The sequence below is a fragment of the Lonchura striata genome, chromosome 4, assembly GCF_046129695.1.
Source record: "Lonchura striata isolate bLonStr1 chromosome 4, bLonStr1.mat, whole genome shotgun sequence".
Taxonomy (NCBI): Eukaryota; Metazoa; Chordata; class Aves; order Passeriformes; family Estrildidae; genus Lonchura; species Lonchura striata.
In genome coordinates this window covers 55,820,598-55,839,723 of record NC_134606.1, presented here as the reverse complement: position 1 = coordinate 55,839,723, position 19,126 = coordinate 55,820,598, and positions in this window count along the sequence as shown.

The following is a 19,126-nucleotide window of genomic DNA, read 5'->3' as shown; positions in this document are numbered from 1 at the left end:
TCAAACTTGTGCTGCCCTGATAGACCCAAGGGAGCCCTACAAACTGACATCAGGAACCTGGACTGCTGAGTGTTCTTTCCCAGGGAAAATGGCCAAAGAATGTGCCCAGGGGCCCATGGCTCTCGGCTGGGCCTTGACTTCAAAGAATCCTTATATCGAGGGATGGACACCAGACTGAAGTTGTCCCCATCTCATACTTGTGCTGCCCTGATAGACCCAAGAGAGCCCTACAAACTGACATCAGCAACCTGGACTGGTGAATTTTCTTTCCCAGGGAAAATGGCCAAAGGATGTTCCCTGGGGCCCCTGGCACTCGGCTGACACCTGACTGAAAAGAATCCCTCTATCGAAGGATGGATCGCAGACCAAAATTGATTGCTCCTCAAATTTCTGCTGCCCAGATAGACCCAAGGGAGCCCTACAAACTGACATCAGCAACCTGGACTGGTGAGTTTTCTTTTCCAGGGAAAATGGCCAAAGGATGTGCCTGGGGGCCCCTGGCCCTGACTGCAAAAAATCCTTATATCGAAGGATGGACCCCTCACCGAAGTTGTCCCCACCTCAAATTTGTGCTGCCCTGATAGACCCAAGGGAGCCCTACAAACTGACATCAGGAACCTGGACTGGTGAGTTTTCTTTCCCAGGGAAAATGGAAAAAGGATGTGCCCAGGGGCCCATGTCCCTGGGCAGGGTCCTCACTGAAAAAAATCCTTATATCGAAGGATGCACCCCACACCGAAGTTGTCCCCACCTCAAACTTGTGCTGCCCTGATAGACCCAAGGGAGCCCTACAAACTGACATCAGGAACCTGGACTGGTGAGTTTTCTTTCCCAGGGAAAATGGCCAAAGGATGTTCCCTGGGGCCCCTGGCACTCGGCTGGGACCTGACTGAAAAGAATCCCTCTATCGAAGGATGGATAACAGACCAAAATTGTCCGCTCCTCAAATTTCTGCGGCCCAGATAGACCCAAGGGAGCCCTACAAACTGACATCAGGAACCTGGACTGGTGAGTTTTCTTTCCCAGGGAAAATGGATAAAGGATGTTCCCTGGGGCCCCTGGCACTCGGCTGGGACCTGACTGAAAAGAATCCCTCTATCGAAGGATGGATAACAGACCAAAATTGTCCGCTCCTCAAATTTCTGCGGCCCAGATAGACCCAAGGGAGCCCTACAAACTGACATCAGGAACCTGGACTGGTGAGTTTTCTTTTCCAGGGAAAATGGCCAAAGGATGTGCCCTGGGGACCCTGGCACTGAGCTGCGACCTGACTGCTAAAAATCCTTATATCGAACGATGGACCCCAGACCGAAGTTGTCCGCTCCTGAAAGTTGTGCTACCCAGATAGACCCAAGGGAGCCCTACAAACTGACATCAGCAACCTGGACTGGTGAGTTTTCTTTCCCAGGGAAAATGGCCAAAGGATGTGCCCAGGGGCCCCTGGCCCCTGGCTGGGGCCTGACTGTAAAGAATCCCTATATCGAAGGCTGGATTGCAGACCAAAATTGTCCCCTCCTCAAAGTTGTGCTGCCCCGGTAGACCCAAGGGAGCCCTACAAACTGAGCTCAGGAACCTGGACTGGTGAGTTTTCTTTCCCAGGGAAAATGGCCAAAGGATGTGCCCAGGGGCCCCTGGCCCTGGGCTGGAACCTGAATGCAAAAAATCCTTATATCGAAGGATGGACCCCAGACCGAAGTTGTCCCCATCTCATACTTGTGCTGCCCTGATAGACCCAAGGGAGCCCTACAAACTAACATCAGGAACCTGGACTGGTGAATTTTCTTTCCTAGGAAAAATGGCCAAAGGATGTGCCCAGGGGCCCCTGGCCCTGACTGCAAAAAATCCTTATATAGAAGGATGGACCCCACCCCGAAATTGTCCCCACCTCAAACTTGTGCTGCCCTGATAGACCCAAGGGAGCCCTACAAACTGACATCAGGAACCTGGACTGGTGAGTTTTCTTTCCCAGGGAAAATGGAAAAAGGATGTGCCCAGGGGCCCCTGGCCCTGGGCAGGGTCCTCACTGAAAAAAATCCTTATATCGAAGGATGCACCCCACACCGAAGTTGTCCCCACCTCAAACTTGTGGTGCCCTGATAGACCCAAGGGAGCCCTACAAACTGACATCAGGAACCTGGACTGCTGAGTTTTCTTTCCCAGGGAAAATGGAAAAAGGATGTGCCCAGGGGCCCCTGGCACTGGGCAGGGTCCTCACTGCAAAGAATCCTTATATCGAAGGATGGACCCCACACTGAAGTTGTCCCCACCTCAAACTTGTGCTGCCCTGATAGACCCAAGGAAGCCCTACAAACTGACATCAGCAACCTGGACTGGTGAGTTTTCTTTCCCAGGGAAAATGGCCAAAGGATGTGCCCAGGGGCCCCTGGCCCTGGGGAGGGTCCTCACTGAAAAAAATCCTTATATCGAAGGATGCACCCCACACCGAAGTTGTCCCCACCTCAAACTTGTGGTGCCCTGATAGACCCAAGGGAGCCCTACAAACTGACATCAGGAACCTGGACTGGTGAGTTTTCTTTCCCAGGGAAAATGGCCAAAGGATGTTCCCTGGGGCCCCTGGCACTCGGCTGACACCTGACTGAAAAGAATCCCTCTATCGAAGGATGGATCGCAGACCAAAATTGTTTGCTCCTCAAATTTCTGCTGCCCAGATAGACCCAAGGGAGCCCTACAAACTGACATCAGCAACCTGGACTGGTGAGTTTTCTTTTCCAGGGAAAATGGCCAAAGGATGTGCCCTGGGGACCCTGGAACTGGGCTGGGACCTGAATGCAAAAAATCCTTATATCGAAAGATGGACCCCACACCGAAGTTGTCCCCACCTCAAATTTGTGCTGCCCTGATAGACCTAAGGGAGCCCTACAAACTGACATCAGGAACCTGGACTGGTGAATTTTCTTGCCCAGGGAAAATGGCCAAAGGATGTTCCCTGGGGCCCCTGGCACTCGACTGGGACCTGACTGAAAAGAATCCCTCTATCGAAGGATGGACACCAGACTGAAGTTGTCCCCATCTCATACTTGTGGTGCCCTGATAGACCCAAGGGAGCCCTACAAACTGACATCAGCAACCTGGACTGGTGAATATTCTTTCCCAGGGAAAATGGCCAAAGGATGTTCCCTGGGGCCCCTGGCACTCGGCTGACACCTGACTGCAAAGAATCCCAATGTCGAAGCATGGATCGCAGACTAAAATAGTCCACTCCTCAAATTTCTCCTGCCCAGATAGACCCAAGGGAGCCCTACAAACTGACATCAGGAACCTGGACTGGTGAGTTTTCTTTTCCAGGGAAAATGGCCAAAGGATGTGCCCTCGGGACCCCGGCATAGGGCTGGGACCTGAATGCAAAAAATCCTTATATCGAAGGATGGACCCCACACCGAAGTTGTCCCCACCTCAAATTTGTGCTGCCCTGATAGACCCAAGGGAGCCCTACAAACTGACATCAGCAACCTGGACTGCTGAGTTTTCTTTCCCAGGGAAAATGGAAAAAGGATGTGCCCAGGGGCCCCTGGCCCTGGGGAGGGTCCTCACTGAAAAAAATCCTTATATCGAAGGATGCACCCCACACCGAAGTTGTCCCCACCTCAAACTTGTGCTGCCCTGATAGACCCAAGGGAGCCCTACAAACTGACATCAGGAACCTGGACTCGTGAGTGTTCTTTCCCAGGGAAAATGGCCAAAGAATGTGCCCAGGGGCCCATGGCTCTTGGCTGGGACTTGACTTCAAAGAATCCTTATATCGAAGGATGGACACCAGACTGAAGTTGTCCCCATCTCATACTTGTGGTGCCCTGATAGACCCAAGGGAGCCCTACAAACTGACATCAGCAACCTGGTCTGGTGAATATTCTTTCCCAGGGAAAATGGCCAAAGGATGTTCCCTGGGGCCCCTGGCACTCGGCTGACACCTGACTGCAAAGAATCCCAATATCGAAGGATGGATAACAGACCAAAATTGTCCGCTCCTCAAATTTCTGCGGCCCAGATAGACCCAAGGGAGCCCTACAAACTGACATCAGCAACCTGGACTGGTGAGTTTTCTTTTCCAGGGAAAATGGCCAAAGGATGTGCCCTGGGGACCCTGGAACTGGGCTGGGACCTGAATGCAAAAAATCCTTATATCGAAAGAAGGACCCCACACCGAAGTTGTCCCCACCTCAAATTTGTGCTGCCCTGATAGACCTAAGGGAGCCCTACAAACTGACATCAGCAACCTGGACTGGTGAGTTTTCTTTCCCAGGGAAAATGGCCAAAGGATGTGCCCGGGGGCCCCTGGCCCTGACTGCAAAAAATCCTTATATCGAAGGATGGACCCCACACCGAAGTTGTCCCCACCTCAAACTTGTGCTGCCCTGATAGACCCAAGGGAGCCCTACAAACTGACATCAGGAACCTGGACTGCTGAGTTTTCTTTCCCAGGGAAAATGGCCAAAGGATGTGCCTGGGGGCCCTGGCCCTGACTGCAAATAATCCTTATATCGAAGGATGGACCCCACACCGAAGTTGTCCCCACCTCAAACTTGTGCTGCCCTGATAGACCCAAGGGAGCCCTACAAACTGACATCAGGAACCTGGACTGCTGAGTGTTCTTTCCCAGGGAAAATGGCCAAAGAATGTGCCCAGGGGCCCATGGCTCTCGGCTGGGCCTTGACTTCAAAGAATCCTTATATCGAGGGATGGACACCAGACTGAAGTTGTCCCCATCTCATACTTGTGCTGCCCTGATAGACCCAAGAGAGCCCTACAAACTGACATCAGCAACCTGGACTGGTGAATTTTCTTTCCCAGGGAAAATGGCCAAAGGATGTTCCCTGGGGCCCCTGGCACTCGGCTGACACCTGACTGAAAAGAATCCCTCTATCGAAGGATGGATCGCAGACCAAAATTGATTGCTCCTCAAATTTCTGCTGCCCAGATAGACCCAAGGGAGCCCTACAAACTGACATCAGCAACCTGGACTGGTGAGTTTTCTTTTCCAGGGAAAATGGCCAAAGGATGTGCCTGGGGGCCCCTGGCCCTGACTGCAAAAAATCCTTATATCGAAGGATGGACCCCTCACCGAAGTTGTCCCCACCTCAAATTTGTGCTGCCCTGATAGACCCAAGGGAGCCCTACAAACTGACATCAGGAACCTGGACTGGTGAGTTTTCTTTCCCAGGGAAAATGGAAAAAGGATGTGCCCAGGGGCCCATGTCCCTGGGCAGGGTCCTCACTGAAAAAAATCCTTATATCGAAGGATGCACCCCACACCGAAGTTGTCCCCACCTCAAACTTGTGCTGCCCTGATAGACCCAAGGGAGCCCTACAAACTGACATCAGGAACCTGGACTGGTGAGTTTTCTTTCCCAGGGAAAATGGCCAAAGGATGTTCCCTGGGGCCCCTGGCACTCGGCTGGGACCTGACTGAAAAGAATCCCTCTATCGAAGGATGGATAACAGACCAAAATTGTCCGCTCCTCAAATTTCTGCGGCCCAGATAGACCCAAGGGAGCCCTACAAACTGACATCAGGAACCTGGACTGGTGAGTTTTCTTTTCCAGGGAAAATGGCCAAAGGATGTGCCCTGGGGACCCTGGCACTGAGCTGCGACCTGACTGCTAAAAATCCTTATATCGAACGATGGACCCCAGACCGAAGTTGTCCGCTCCTGAAAGTTGTGCTACCCAGATAGACCCAAGGGAGCCCTACAAACTGGCATCAGCAACCTGGACTGGTGAGTTTTCTTTCCCAGGGAAAATGGCCAAAGGATGTGCCCAGGGGCCCCTGGCCCCTGGCTGGGGCCTGACTGTAAAGAATCCCTATATCGAAGGCTGGATTGCAGACCAAAATTGTCCCCTCCTCAAAGTTGTGCTGCCCCGGTAGACCCAAGGGAGCCCTACAAACTGAGCTCAGGAACCTGGACTGGTGAGTGTTCTTTCCCAGGGAAAATGGCCAAAGGATGTGCCCAGGGGCCCCTGGCCCTGGGCTGGAACCTGAATGCAAAAAATCCTTATATCGAAGGATGGACCCCAGACCGAAATTGTCCCCATCTCATACTTGTGCTGCCCTGATAGACCCAAGGGAGCCCTACAAACTAACATCAGGAACCTGGACTGCTGAATTTTCTTTCCTAGGAAAAATGGCCAAAGGATGTGCCCAGGGGCCCCTGGCCCTGACTGCAAAAAATCCTTATATAGAAGGATGGACCCCACCCCGAAATTGTCCCCACCTCAAACTTGTGCTGCCCTGATAGACCCAAGGGAGCCCTACAAACTGACATCAGGAACCTGGACTGGTGAGTTTTCTTTCCCAGGGAAAATGGAAAAAGGATGTGCCCAGGGGACCCTGGCCCTGGGCAGGGTCCTCACTGAAAAAAATCCTTATATCGAAGGATGCACCCCACACCGAAGTTGTCCCCACCTCAAACTTGTGGTGCCCTGATAGACCCAAGGGAGCCCTACAAACTGACATCAGGAACCTGGACTGCTGAGTTTTCTTTCCCAGGGAAAATGGAAAAAGGATGTGCCCAGGGGCCCCTGGCACTGGGCAGGGTCCTCACTGCAAAGAATCCTTATATCGAAGGATGGACCCCACACTGAAGTTGTCCCCACCTCAAACTTGTGCTGCCCTGATAGACCCAAGGAAGCCCTACAAACTGACATCAGCAACCTGGACTGGTGAGTTTTCTTTCCCAGGGAAAATGGCCAAAGGATGTGCCCAAGGGCCCCTGGCCCTGGGCAGGGTCCTCACTGCAAAAAATATCCTTATATCGAAGGATGGACCCCACACCGAAGTTGTCCCCACCTCAAACTTGTGCTGCCCTGATAGACCTAAGGGAGCCCTACAAACTGACATCAGGAACCTGGACTGGTGAGTGTTCTTTCCCAGGGAAAATGGCCAAAGAATGTGCCCAGGGGCCCATGGCTCTCGGCTGGGCCTTGACTTCAAAGAATCCTTATATCGAAGGATGGACACCAGACTGAAGTTGTCCCCATCTCATACTTGTGGTGCCCTGATAGACCCAAGGGAGCCCTACAAACTGACATCAGCAACCTGGACTGGTGAATATTCTTTCCCAGGGAAAATGGCCAAAGGATGTTCCCTGGGGCCCCTGGCACTCGGCTGACACCTGACTGCAAAGAATCCCAATGTCGAAGGATGGATCGCAGACTAAAATAGTCCGCTCCTCAAATTTCTGCGGCCCAGATAGACCCAAGGGAGCCCTACAAACTGACATCAGCAACCTGGACTGCTGAGTTTTCTTTTCCAGGGAAAATGGCCAAAGGATGTGCCCTCGGGACCCCGGCACAGGGCTGGGATCTGAATGCAAAAAATCCTTATATCGAAGGATGGACCCCACACCGAAGTTGTCCCCACCTCAAACTTGTGGTGCCCTGATAGACCCAAGGGAGCCCTACAAACTGACATCAGGAACCTGGACTGCTGAGTTTTCTTTCCCAGGGAAAATGGAAAAAGGATGTGCCCAGGGGCTCTTGGCCCTGGGCAGGGTCCTCACTGCAAAAAATCCTTATATCGAAGGATGGACCCCACACCGAAGTTGTCCCCACCTCAAACTTGTGCTGCCCTGATAGACCTAAGGGAGCCCTACAAACTGACATCAGGAACCTGGACTCGTGAGTGTTCTTTCCCAGGGAAAATGGCCAAAGAATGTGCCCAGGGGCCCATGGCTCTCGGCTGGGACTTGACTTCAAAGAATCCTTATATCGAAGGATGGACACCAGACTGAAGTTGTCCCCATCTCATACTTGTGGTGCCCTGATAGACCCAAGGGAGCCCTACAAACTGACATCAGCAACCTGGACTGGTGAATATCCTTTCCCAGGGAAAATGGCCAAAGGATGTTCCCTGGGGCCCCTGGAACTCGGCTGACACCTGACTGCAAAGAATCCCAATATCGAAGGATGGATCGCAGACTAAAATTGTCCGCCCCTCAAATTTCTGCTGCCCAGATAGACCCAAGGGAGCCCTACAAACTGACATCAGGAACCTGGACTGGTGAGTTTTCTTTCCCAGGGAAAATGGCCAAAGGATGTGCCCAGGGGCCCCTGGCCCTGGGCAGGGTCCTCACTGCAAAAAATCCTTATATCGAAGGATGGACCCCACACCGAAGTTGTCCCCACCTCAAACTTGTGCTGCCCAGATAGACGCAAGGGAGCCCTACAAACTGACATCAGCAACCTGGACTGGTGAGTTTTCTTTCCCAGGGAAAATGGCCAAAGGATGTGCCCTGGGGACCCTGGCCCTGACTTCAAAAAATCCTTGTATCGAAGTATGGAGCCCACACCGAAGTTGTCCCCACCTCAAAATTGTGCTGCCCTGATAGACCCAAGGGAGCCCTACAAACTGACATCAGGAACCTGGACTGCTGAGTTTCCTTTCGCAGGGAAAATGGCCAAAGGATGTGCCCAGGGGACCCTGGCCCTGACTGCAAAAAATCCTTATATCGAAGGATGGACCCCACTCCGAAGTTGTCCCCACCTCAAACTTGTGCTGCCCTGATAGACCTAAGGGAGCCCTACAAACTGACATCAGCAACCTGGACTCGTGAGTGTTCTTTCCCAGGGAAAATGGCCAAAGAATGTGCCCAGGGGCCCATGGCTCTCAGCTGGGCCTTGACTTCAAAGAATCCTTATATCGAAGGATGGACACCAGACTGAAGTTGTCCCCATCTCATACTGGTGATGCCCTGATAGACCCAAGGGAGCCCTACAAACTGACATCAGGAACCTGGACTGGTGAATTTTCTTTCCCAGGGAAAATGGCCAAAGGATGTTCCCTGGGGCCCCTGGCACTCGGCTGACACCTGACTGCATAGAATCCCTATATCGAAGGATGGATAACAGACCAAAATTGTTTGCTCCTCAAATTTCTGCTGCCCAGATAGACCCAAGGGAGCCCTACAAACTGACATCAGCAACCTGGACTGGTGAGTTTTCTTTCCCAGGGAAAATGGAAAAAGGATGTGCCCGGGGGCCCCTGGCCCTGACTTCAAAAAATCCTTATATCGAAGGATGGACCCCACACCGAAGTTGTCCCCACCTCAAACTTGTGCTGCCCTGATAGACCCAAGGGAGCCCTACAAACTGACATCAGGAACCTGGACTGGTGAGTTTTCTTTCCCAGGGAAAATGGCCAAAGGATGTGCCCAGGGGCCCCTGGCCCTGGGGAGAGTCCTCACTGAAAAAAATCCTTATATCGAAGGATGCACCCCACACCGAAGTTGTCCCCACCTCAAACTTGTGGTGCCCTGATAGACCCAAGGGAGCCCTACAAACTGACATCAGGAACCTGGACTGGTGAGTTTTCTTTCCCAGGGAAAATGGCCAAAGGATGTTCCCTGGGGCCCCTGGCACTCGGCTGACACCTGACTGAAAAGAATCCCTCTATCGAAGGATGGATCGCAGACCAAAATTGTTTGCTCCTCAAATTTCTGCTGCCCAGATAGACCCAAGGGAGCCCTACAAACTGACATCAGCAACCTGGACTGGTGAGTTTTCTTTTCCAGGGAAAATGGCCAAAGGATGTGCCCTGGGGACCCTGGAACTGGGCTGGGACCTGAATGCAAAAAATCCTTATATCGAAAGATGGACCCCACACCGAAGTTGTCCCCACCTCAAATTTGTGCTGCCCTGATAGACCCAAGGGAGCCCTACAAACTGACATCAGCAACCTGGACTGGTGAGTTTTCTTTCCCAGGGAAAATGGCCAAAGGATGTGCCCGGGGGCCCCTGGCCCTGACTGCAAAAAATCCTTATATCGAAGGATGGACCCCACACCGAAGTTGTCCCCACCTCAAACTTGTGCTGCCCTGATAGACCCAAGGGAGCCCTACAAACTGACATCAGGAACCTGGACTGCTCAGTTTTCTTTCCCAGGGAAAATGGCCAAAGGATGTGCCTGGGGGCCCTGGCCCTGACTGCAAATAATCCTTATATCGAAGGATGGACCCCACCCCGAAATTGTCCCCACCTCAAACTTGTGCTGTCCTGATAGACCCAAGGGAGCGCTACAAACTGACATCATCAACATGGACTGCTGAGTTTTCTTGCCCAGGGAAAATGGCCAAAGAATGTGCCCAGGGGCCCATGGCTCTCGGCTGGGCCTTGACTTCAAAGAATCCTTATATCGAAGGATGGACCCCACACTGAAGTTGTCCCCATCTCATACTTGTGCTGCCCTGATAGACCCAAGAGAGCCCTACAAACTGACATCAGCAACCTGGACTGGTGAATTTTCTTTCCCAGGGAAAATGGCCAAAGGATGTTCCCTGGGGCCCCTGGCACTCGGCTGACACCTGACTGAAAAGAATCCCTCTATCGAAGGATGGATCGCAGACCAAAATTGTTTGCTCCTCAAATTTCTGCTGCCCAGATAGACCCAAGGGAGCCCTACAAACTGACATCAGCAACCTGGACTGGTGAGTTTTCTTTTCCAGGGAAAATGGCCAAAGGATGTGCCTGGGGGCCGCTGGCCCTGACTGCAAAAAATCCTTATATCGAAGGATGGACCCCTCACCGAAGTTGTCCCCACCTCAAATTTGTGCTGCCCTGATAGACCCAAGGGAGCCCTACAAACTGACATCAGGAACCTGGACTGGTGAGTTTTCTTTCCCAGGGAAAATGGAAAAAGGATGTGCCCAGGGGCCCATGGCCCTGGGCAGGGTCCTCACTGAAAAAAATCCTTATATCGAAGGATGCACCCCACACCGAAGTTGTCCCCACCTCAAACTTGTGCTGCCCTGATAGACCCAAGGGAGCCCTACAAACTGACATCAGGAACCTGGACTGGTGAGTTTTCTTTCCCAGGGAAAATGGCCAAAGGATGTTCCCTGGGGCCCCTGGCACTCGGCTGGGACCTGACTGAAAAGAATCCCTCTATCGAAGGATGGATAACAGACCAAAATTGTCCGCTCCTCAAATTTCTGCGGCCCAGATAGACCCAAGGGAGCCCTACAAACTGACATCAGGAACCTGGACTGGTGAGTTTTCTTTTCCAGGGAAAATGGCCAAAGGATGTGCCCTGGGGACCCTGGCACTGAGCTGCGACCTGACTGCTAAAAATCCTTATATCGAACGATGGACCCCAGACCGAAGTTGTCCGCTCCTGAAAGTTGTGCTACCCTGATAGACCCAAGGGAGCCCTACAAACTGGCATCAGCAACCTGGACTGGTGAGTTTTCTTTCCCAGGGAAAATGGCCAAAGGATGTGCCCAGGGGCCCCTGGCCCCTGGCTGGGGCCTGACTGTAAAGAATCCCTATATCGAAGGCTGGATTGCAGACCAAAATTGTCCCCTCCTCAAAGTTGTGCTGCCCCGGTAGACCCAAGGGAGCCCTACAAACTGAGCTCAGGAACCTGGACTGGTGAGTTTTCTTTCCCAGGGAAAATGGCCAAAGGATGTGCCCAGGGGCCCCTGGCCCTGGGCTGGAACCTGAATGCAAAAAATCCTTATATCGAAGGATGGACCCCAGACCGAAGTTGTCCCCATCTCATACTTGTGCTGCCCTGATAGACCCAAGGGAGCCCTACAAACTAACATCAGGAACCTGGACTGGTGAATTTTCTTTCCTAGGAAAAATGGCCAAAGGATGTGCCCAGGGGCCCCTGGCCCTGACTGCAAAAAATCCTTATATAGAAGGATGGACCCCACCCCGAAATTGTCCCCACCTCAAACTTGTGCTGCCCTGATAGACCCAAGGGAGCCCTACAAACTGACATCAGGAACCTGGACTGGTGAGTTTTCTTTCCCAGGGAAAATGGAAAAAGGATGTGCCCAGGGGCCCCTGGCCCTGGGCAGGGTCCTCACTGAAAAAAATCCTTATATCGAAGGATGCACCCCACACCGAAGTTGTCCCCACCTCAAACTTGTGGTGCCCTGATAGACCCAAGGGAGCCCTACAAACTGACATCAGGAACCTGGACTGCTGAGTTTTCTTTCCCAGGGAAAATGGAAAAAGGATGTGCCCAGGGGCCCCTGGCACTGGGCAGGGTCCTCACTGCAAAGAATCCTTATATCGAAGGATGGACCCCACACTGAAGTTGTCCCCACCTCAAACTTGTGCTGCCCTGATAGACCCAAGGAAGCCCTACAAACTGACATCAGCAACCTGGACTGGTGAGTTTTCTTTCCCAGGGAAAATGGCCAAAGGATGTTCCCTGGGGCCCCTGGCACTCGGCTGACACCTGACTGAAAAGAATCCCTCTATCGAAGGATGGATCGCAGACCAAAATTGTTTGCTCCTCAAATTTCTGCTGCCCAGATAGACCCAAGGGAGCCCTACAAACTGACATCAGCAACCTGGACTGGTGAGTTTTCTTTTCCAGGGAAAATGGCCAAAGGATGTGCCCTGGGGACCCTGGAACTGGGCTGGGACCTGAATGCAAAAAATCCTTATATCGAAAGATGGACCCCACACCGAAGTTGTCCCCACCTCAAATTTGTGCTGCCCTGATGGACCTAAGGGAGCCCTACAAACTGACATCAGCAACCTGGACTGGTGAATTTTCTTTCCCAGGGAAAATGGCCAAAGGATGTGCCCGGGGGCCCCTGGCCCTGACTGCAAAAAATCCTTATATCGAAGGATGGACCCCACACCGAAGTTGTCCCCACCTCAAACTTGTGCTGCCCTGATAGACCCAAGGGAGCCCTACAAACTGACATCAGGAACCTGGACTGCTGAGTTTTCTTTCCCAGGGAAAATGGCCAAAGGATGTGCCTGGGGGCCCTGGCCCTGACTGCAAATAATCCTTATATCGAAGGATGGACCCCACCCCGAAATTGTCCCCACCTCAAACTTGTGCTGTCCTGATAGACCCAAGGGAGCGCTACAAACTGACATCATCAACATGGACTGCTGAGTTTTCTTGCCCAGGGAAAATGGCCAAAGAATGTGCCCAGGGGCCCATGGCTCTCGGCTGGGCCTTGACTTCAAAGAATCCTTATATCGAAGGATGGACACCAGACTGAAGTTGTCCCCATCTCATACTTGTGCTGCCCTGATAGACCCAAGAGAGCCCTACAAACTGACATCAGCAACCTGGACTGGTGAATTTTCTTTCCCAGGGAAAATGGCCAAAGGATGTTCCCTGGGGCCCCTGGCACTCGGCTGACACCTGACTGAAAAGAATCCCTCTATCGAAGGATGGATCGCAGACCAAAATTGTTTGCTCCTCAAATTTCTGCTGCCCAGATAGACCCAACGGAGCCCTACAAACTGACATCAGCAACCTGGACTGGTGAGTTTTCTTTTCCAGGGAAAATGGCCAAAGGATGTGCCTGGGGGCCGCTGGCCCTGACTGCAAAAAATCCTTATATCGAAGGATGGACCCCTCACCGAAGTTGTCCCCACCTCAAATTTGTGCTGCCCTGATAGACCCAAGGGAGCCCTACAAACTGACATCAGGAACCTGGACTGGTGAGTTTTCTTTCCCAGGGAAAATGGAAAAAGGATGTGCCCAGGGGCCCATGGCCCTGGGCAGGGTCCTCACTGAAAAAAATCCTTATATCGAAGGATGCACCCCACACCGAAGTTGTCCCCACCTCAAACTTGTGCTGCCCTGATAGACCCAAGGGAGCCCTACAAACTGACATCAGCAACCTGGACTGGTGAGTTTTCTTTCCCAGGGAAAATGGCCAAAGGATGTTCCCTGGGGCCCCTGGCACTCGGCTGGGACCTGACTGAAAAGAATCCCTCTATCGAAGGATGGATAACAGACCAAAATTGTCCACTCCTCAAATTTCTGCGGCCCAGATAGACCCAAGGGAGCCCTACAAACTGACATCAGGAACCTGGACTGGTGAGTTTTCTTTTCCAGGGAAAATGGCCAAAGGATGTGCCCTGGGGACCCTGGCACTGAGCTGCGACCTGACTGCTAAAAATCCTTATATCGAACGATGGACCCCAGACCGAAGTTGTCCGCTCCTGAAAGTTGTGCTACCCAGATAGACCCAAGGGAGCCCTACAAACTGGCATCAGCAACCTGGACTGGTGAGTTTTCTTTCCCAGGGAAAATGGCCAAAGGATGTGCCCAGGGGCCCCTGGCCCCTGGCTGGGGCCTGACTGTAAAGAATCCCTATATCGAAGGCTGGATTGCAGACCAAAATTGTCCCCTCCTCAAAGTTGTGCTGCCCCGGTAGACCCAAGGGAGCCCTACAAACTGAGCTCAGGAACCTGGACTGCTGAGTTTTCTTTCCCAGGGAAAATGGCCAAAGGATGTGCCCAGGGGCCCCTGGCCCTGGGCTGGAACCTGAATGCAAAAAATCCTTATATCAAAGGATGGAGCCCAGACCGAAGTTGTCCCCATCTCATACTTGTGCTGCCCTGATAGACCCAAGGGAGCCCTACAAACTAACATCAGGAACCTGGACTGGTGAATTTTCTTTCCTAGGAAAAATGGCCAAAGGATGTGCCCAGGGGCCCCTGGCCCTGACTGCAAAAAATCCTTATATAGAAGGATGGACCCCACCCCGAAATTGTCCCCACCTCAAACTTGTGCTGCCCTGATAGACCCAAGGGAGCCCTACAAACTGACATCAGGAACCTGGACTGGTGAGTTTTCTTTCCCAGGGAAAATGGAAAAAGGATGTGCCCAGGGGCCCCTGGCCCTGGGCAGGGTCCTCACTGAAAAAAATCCTTATATCGAAGGATGCACCCCACACCGAAGTTGTCCCCACCTCAAACTTGTGGTGCCCTGATAGACCCAAGGGAGCCCTACAAACTGACATCAGGAACCTGGACTGCTGAGTTTTCTTTCCCAGGGAAAATGGAAAAAGGATGTGCCCAGGGGCCCCTGGCACTGGGCAGGGTCCTCACTGCAAAAAATCCTTATATCGAAGGATGGACCCCACACCGAAGTTGTCCCCACCTCAAACTTGTGCTGCCCTGATAGACCCAAGGGAGCCCTACAAACTGACATCAGGAACCTGGACTGGTGAGTGTTCTTTCCCAGGGAAAATGGCCAAAGAATGTGCCCAGGGGCCCATGGCTCTCGGCTGGGCCTTGACTTCAAAGAATCCTTATATCGAAGGATGGACACCAGACTGAAGTTGTCCCCATCTCATACTTGTGGTGCCCTGATAGACCCAAGGGAGCCCTACAAACTGACATCAGCAACCTGGACTGGTGAATATTCTTTCCCAGGGAAAATGGTCAAAGGATGTTCCCTGGGGCCCCTGGCACTCGGCTGACACCTGACTGCAAAGAATCCCAATGTCGAAGGATGGATCGCAGACTAAAATTGTCCGCTCCTCAAATTTCTGCTGCCCAGATAGACCCAAGGGAGCCCTACAAACTGACATCAGGAACCTGGACTGGTGAGTTTTTTTTCCAGGGAAAATGGCCAAAGGATGTGCCCTCGGGACCCCGGCACAGGGCTGGGACCTGAATGCAAAAAATCCTTATATCGAAGGATGGACCCCACACCGAAGTTGTCCCCACCTCAAATTTGTGCTGCCCTGATAGACCCAAGGGAGCCCTACAAACTGACATCAGCAACCTGGACTGCTGAGTTTTCTTTCCCAGGGAAAATGGAAAAAGGATGTGCCCAGGGGCCCCTGGCCCTGGGCAGGGTCCTCACTGCAAAAAATCCTTACATCGAAGGATGGACCCCACACCGAAGTTGTCCCCACCTCAAACTTGTGGTGCCCTGATAGACCCAAGGGAGCCCTACAAACTGACATCAGCAACCTGGACTGCTGAGTTTTCTTTCCCAGGGAAAATGGAAAAAGGATGTGCCCAGGGGCTCTTGGCCCTGGGCAGGGTCCTCACTGCAAAAAATCCTTATATCGAAGGATGGACCCCACACCGAAGTTGTCCCCACCTCAAACTTGTGCTGCCCTGATAGACCTAAGGGAGCCCTACAAACTGACATCAGGAACCTGGACTCGTGAGTGTTCTTTCCCAGGGAAAATGGCCAAAGAATGTGCCCAGGGGCCCATGGCTCTCGGCTGGGACTTGACTTCAAAGAATCCTTATATCGAAGGATGGACACCAGACTGAAGTTATCCCCATCTCATACTTGTGGTGCCCTGATAGACCCAAGGGAGCCCTACAAACTGACATCAGCAACCTTGACTGGTGAATATTCTTTCCCAGGGAAAATGGCCAAAGGATGTTCCCTGGGGCCCCTGGCACTCGGCTGACACCTGACTGCAAAGAATCCCAATATCGAAGGATGGATCGCAGACTAAAGTTGTCCGCTCCTCAAATTTCTGCTGCCCAGATAGACCCAAGGGAGCCCTACAAACTGACATCAGGAACCTGGACTGCTGAGTTTTCTTTCCCAGGGAAAATGGCCAAAGGATGTGCCCAGGGGCCCCTGGCCCTGGGCAGGGTCCTCACTGCAAAAAATCCTTATATCGAAGGATGGACCCCACACCGAAGTTGTCCCCATCTCATACTGGTGATGCCCTGATAGACCCAAGGGAGCCCTACAACCTGACATCAGCAACCTGGACTGGTGAATTTTCTTTCCCAGGGAAAATGGCCAAAGGATGTTCCCTGGGGCCCCTGGCACTCGGCTGACACCTGACTGCATAGAATCCCTATATCGAAGGATGGATAACAGACCAAAATTGTTTGCTCCTCAAATTTCTGCTGCCCAGATAGACCCAAGGGAGCCCTACAAACTGACATCAGCAACCTGGACTGGTGAGTTTTCTTTTCCAGGGAAAATGGCCAAAGGATGTGCCCTGGGGACCCTGGAACTGGGCTGGGACCTGAATGCAAAAAATCCTTATATCGAAGGATGGACCCCACACCGAAGTTGTCCCCACCTCAAACTTGTGCTGCCCTGATAGACCCAAGGGAGCCCTACAAACTGACATCAGCAACCTGGACTGGTGAGTTTTCTTTCCCAGGGAAAATGGCCAAAGGATGTGCCCAGGGGCCCCTGGCCCTGGGCAGGGTCCTCACTGCAAAAAATCCTTATATCGAAGGATGGACCCCACACCGAAGTTGTCCCCACCTCAAACTTGTGCTGCCCTGATAGACCTAAGGGAGCCCTACAAACTGACATCAGGAACCTGGACTCGTGAGTGTTCTTTCCCAGGGAAAATGGCCAAAGAATGTGCCCAGGGGCCCATGGCTCTCGGCTGGGCCTTGACTTCAAAGAATCCTTATATCGAAGGATGGACACCAGACTGAAGTTGTCCCCATCTCATACTTGTGCTGCCCTGATAGACCCAAGGGAGCCCTACAAACTGACATCAGCAACCTGGACTGGTGAATATTCTTTCCCAGGGAAAATGGCCAAAGGATGTTCCCTGGGGCCCCTGGCACTCGGCTGACACCTGACTGCAAAGAATCCCAATGTCGAAGGATGGATCGCAGACTAAAATAGTCCGCTCCTCAAATTTCTGCTGCCCAGATAGACCCAAGGGAGCCCTACAAACTGACATCAGCAACCTGGACTGGTGAGTTTTCTTTTCCAGGGAAAATGGCCAAAGGATGTGCCCTCGGGACCCCGGCACAGGGCTGGGACCTGAATGCAAAAAATCCTTATATCGAAGGATGGACCCCACACCGAAGTTGTCCCCACCTCAAACTTGTGGTGCCCTGATAGACCCAAGGGAGCCCTACAAACTGACATCAGGAACCTGGACTGCTGAGTTTTCTTTCCCAGGGAAAATGGAAAAAGGATGTGCCCAGGGGCTCTTGGCCCTGGGCAGGGTCCTCACTGCAAAAAATCCTTATATCGAAGGATGGACCCCACACCGAAGTTGTCCCCACCTCAAACTTGTGCTGCCCTGATAGACCTAAGGGAGCCCTACAAACTGACATCAGGAACCTGGACTCGTGAGTGTTCTTTCCCAGGGAAAATGGCCAAAGAATGTGCCCAGGGGCCCATGGCTCTCGGCTGGGACTTGACTTCAAAGAATCCTTATATCGAAGGATGGACACCAGACTGAAGTTGTCCCCATCTCATACTTGTGGTGCCCTGATAGACCCAAGGGAGCCCTACAAACTGACATCAGCAACCTTGACTGGTGAATATTCTTTCCCAGGGAAAATGGCCAAAGGATGTTCCCTGGGACCCCTGGCACTCGGCTGACACCTGACTGCATACAATCCCTATATCGAAGGATGGATAACAGACCAAAATTGTTTGCTCCTCAAATTTCTGCTGCCCAGATAGACCCAAGGGAGCCCTACAAACTGACATCAGGAACCTGGACTGGTGAGTTTTCTTTCCCAGGGAAAATGGAAAAAGGATGTGCCCGGGGGCCCCTGGCCCTGACTTCAAAAAATACTTATATCGAAGGATGGACCCCACACCGAAGTTGTCTCCACCTCAAACTTGTTTTGCCCTGATAGACCCAAGGGAGCCCTACAAACTGACATCAGGAACCTGGACTGGTGAGTTTTCTTTCCCAGGGAAAATGGAAAAAGGATGTGCCCAGGGGCCCCTGGCCCTGGGCAGGGTCCTCACTGAAAAAAATCCTTATATCGAAGGATGGACCCCACACTGAAGTTGTCCCCACCTCAAACTTGTGCTGCCCTGATAGACCCAAGGGAGCCCTACAAACTGACATCAGCAACCTGGACTGGTGAGTTTTCTTTCCCAGGGAAAATGGCCAAAGGATGTGCCCAGGGGCCCCTGGCCCTGGGCAGGGTCCTCACTGCAAAAAATCCTTATATCGAAGGATGGACCCCACACCGAAGTTGTCCCCACCTCAAACTTGTGCTGCCCTGATAGACCTAAGGGAGCCCTACAAACTGACATCAGGAACCTGGACTCGTGAGTGTTCTTTCCCAGGAAAAATGGCCAAAGAATGTGCCCAGGGGCCCATGGCTCTCGGCTGGGCCTTGACTTCAAAGAATCCTTATATCGAAGGATGGACACCAGACTGAAGTTGTCCCCATCTCATACTTGTGCTGCCCTGATAGACCCAAGGGAGCCCTACAAACTGACATCAGCAACCTGGACTGGTGAATTTTCTTTCCCAGGGAAAATGGCCAAAGGATGTTCCCTGGGGCCCCTGGCACTCGGCTGACACCTGACTGCAAAGAATCCCAATGTCGAAGGATGGATCGCAGACTAAAATAGTCCGCTCCTCAAATTTCTGCTGCCCAGATAGACCCAAGGGAGCCCTACAAACTGACATCAG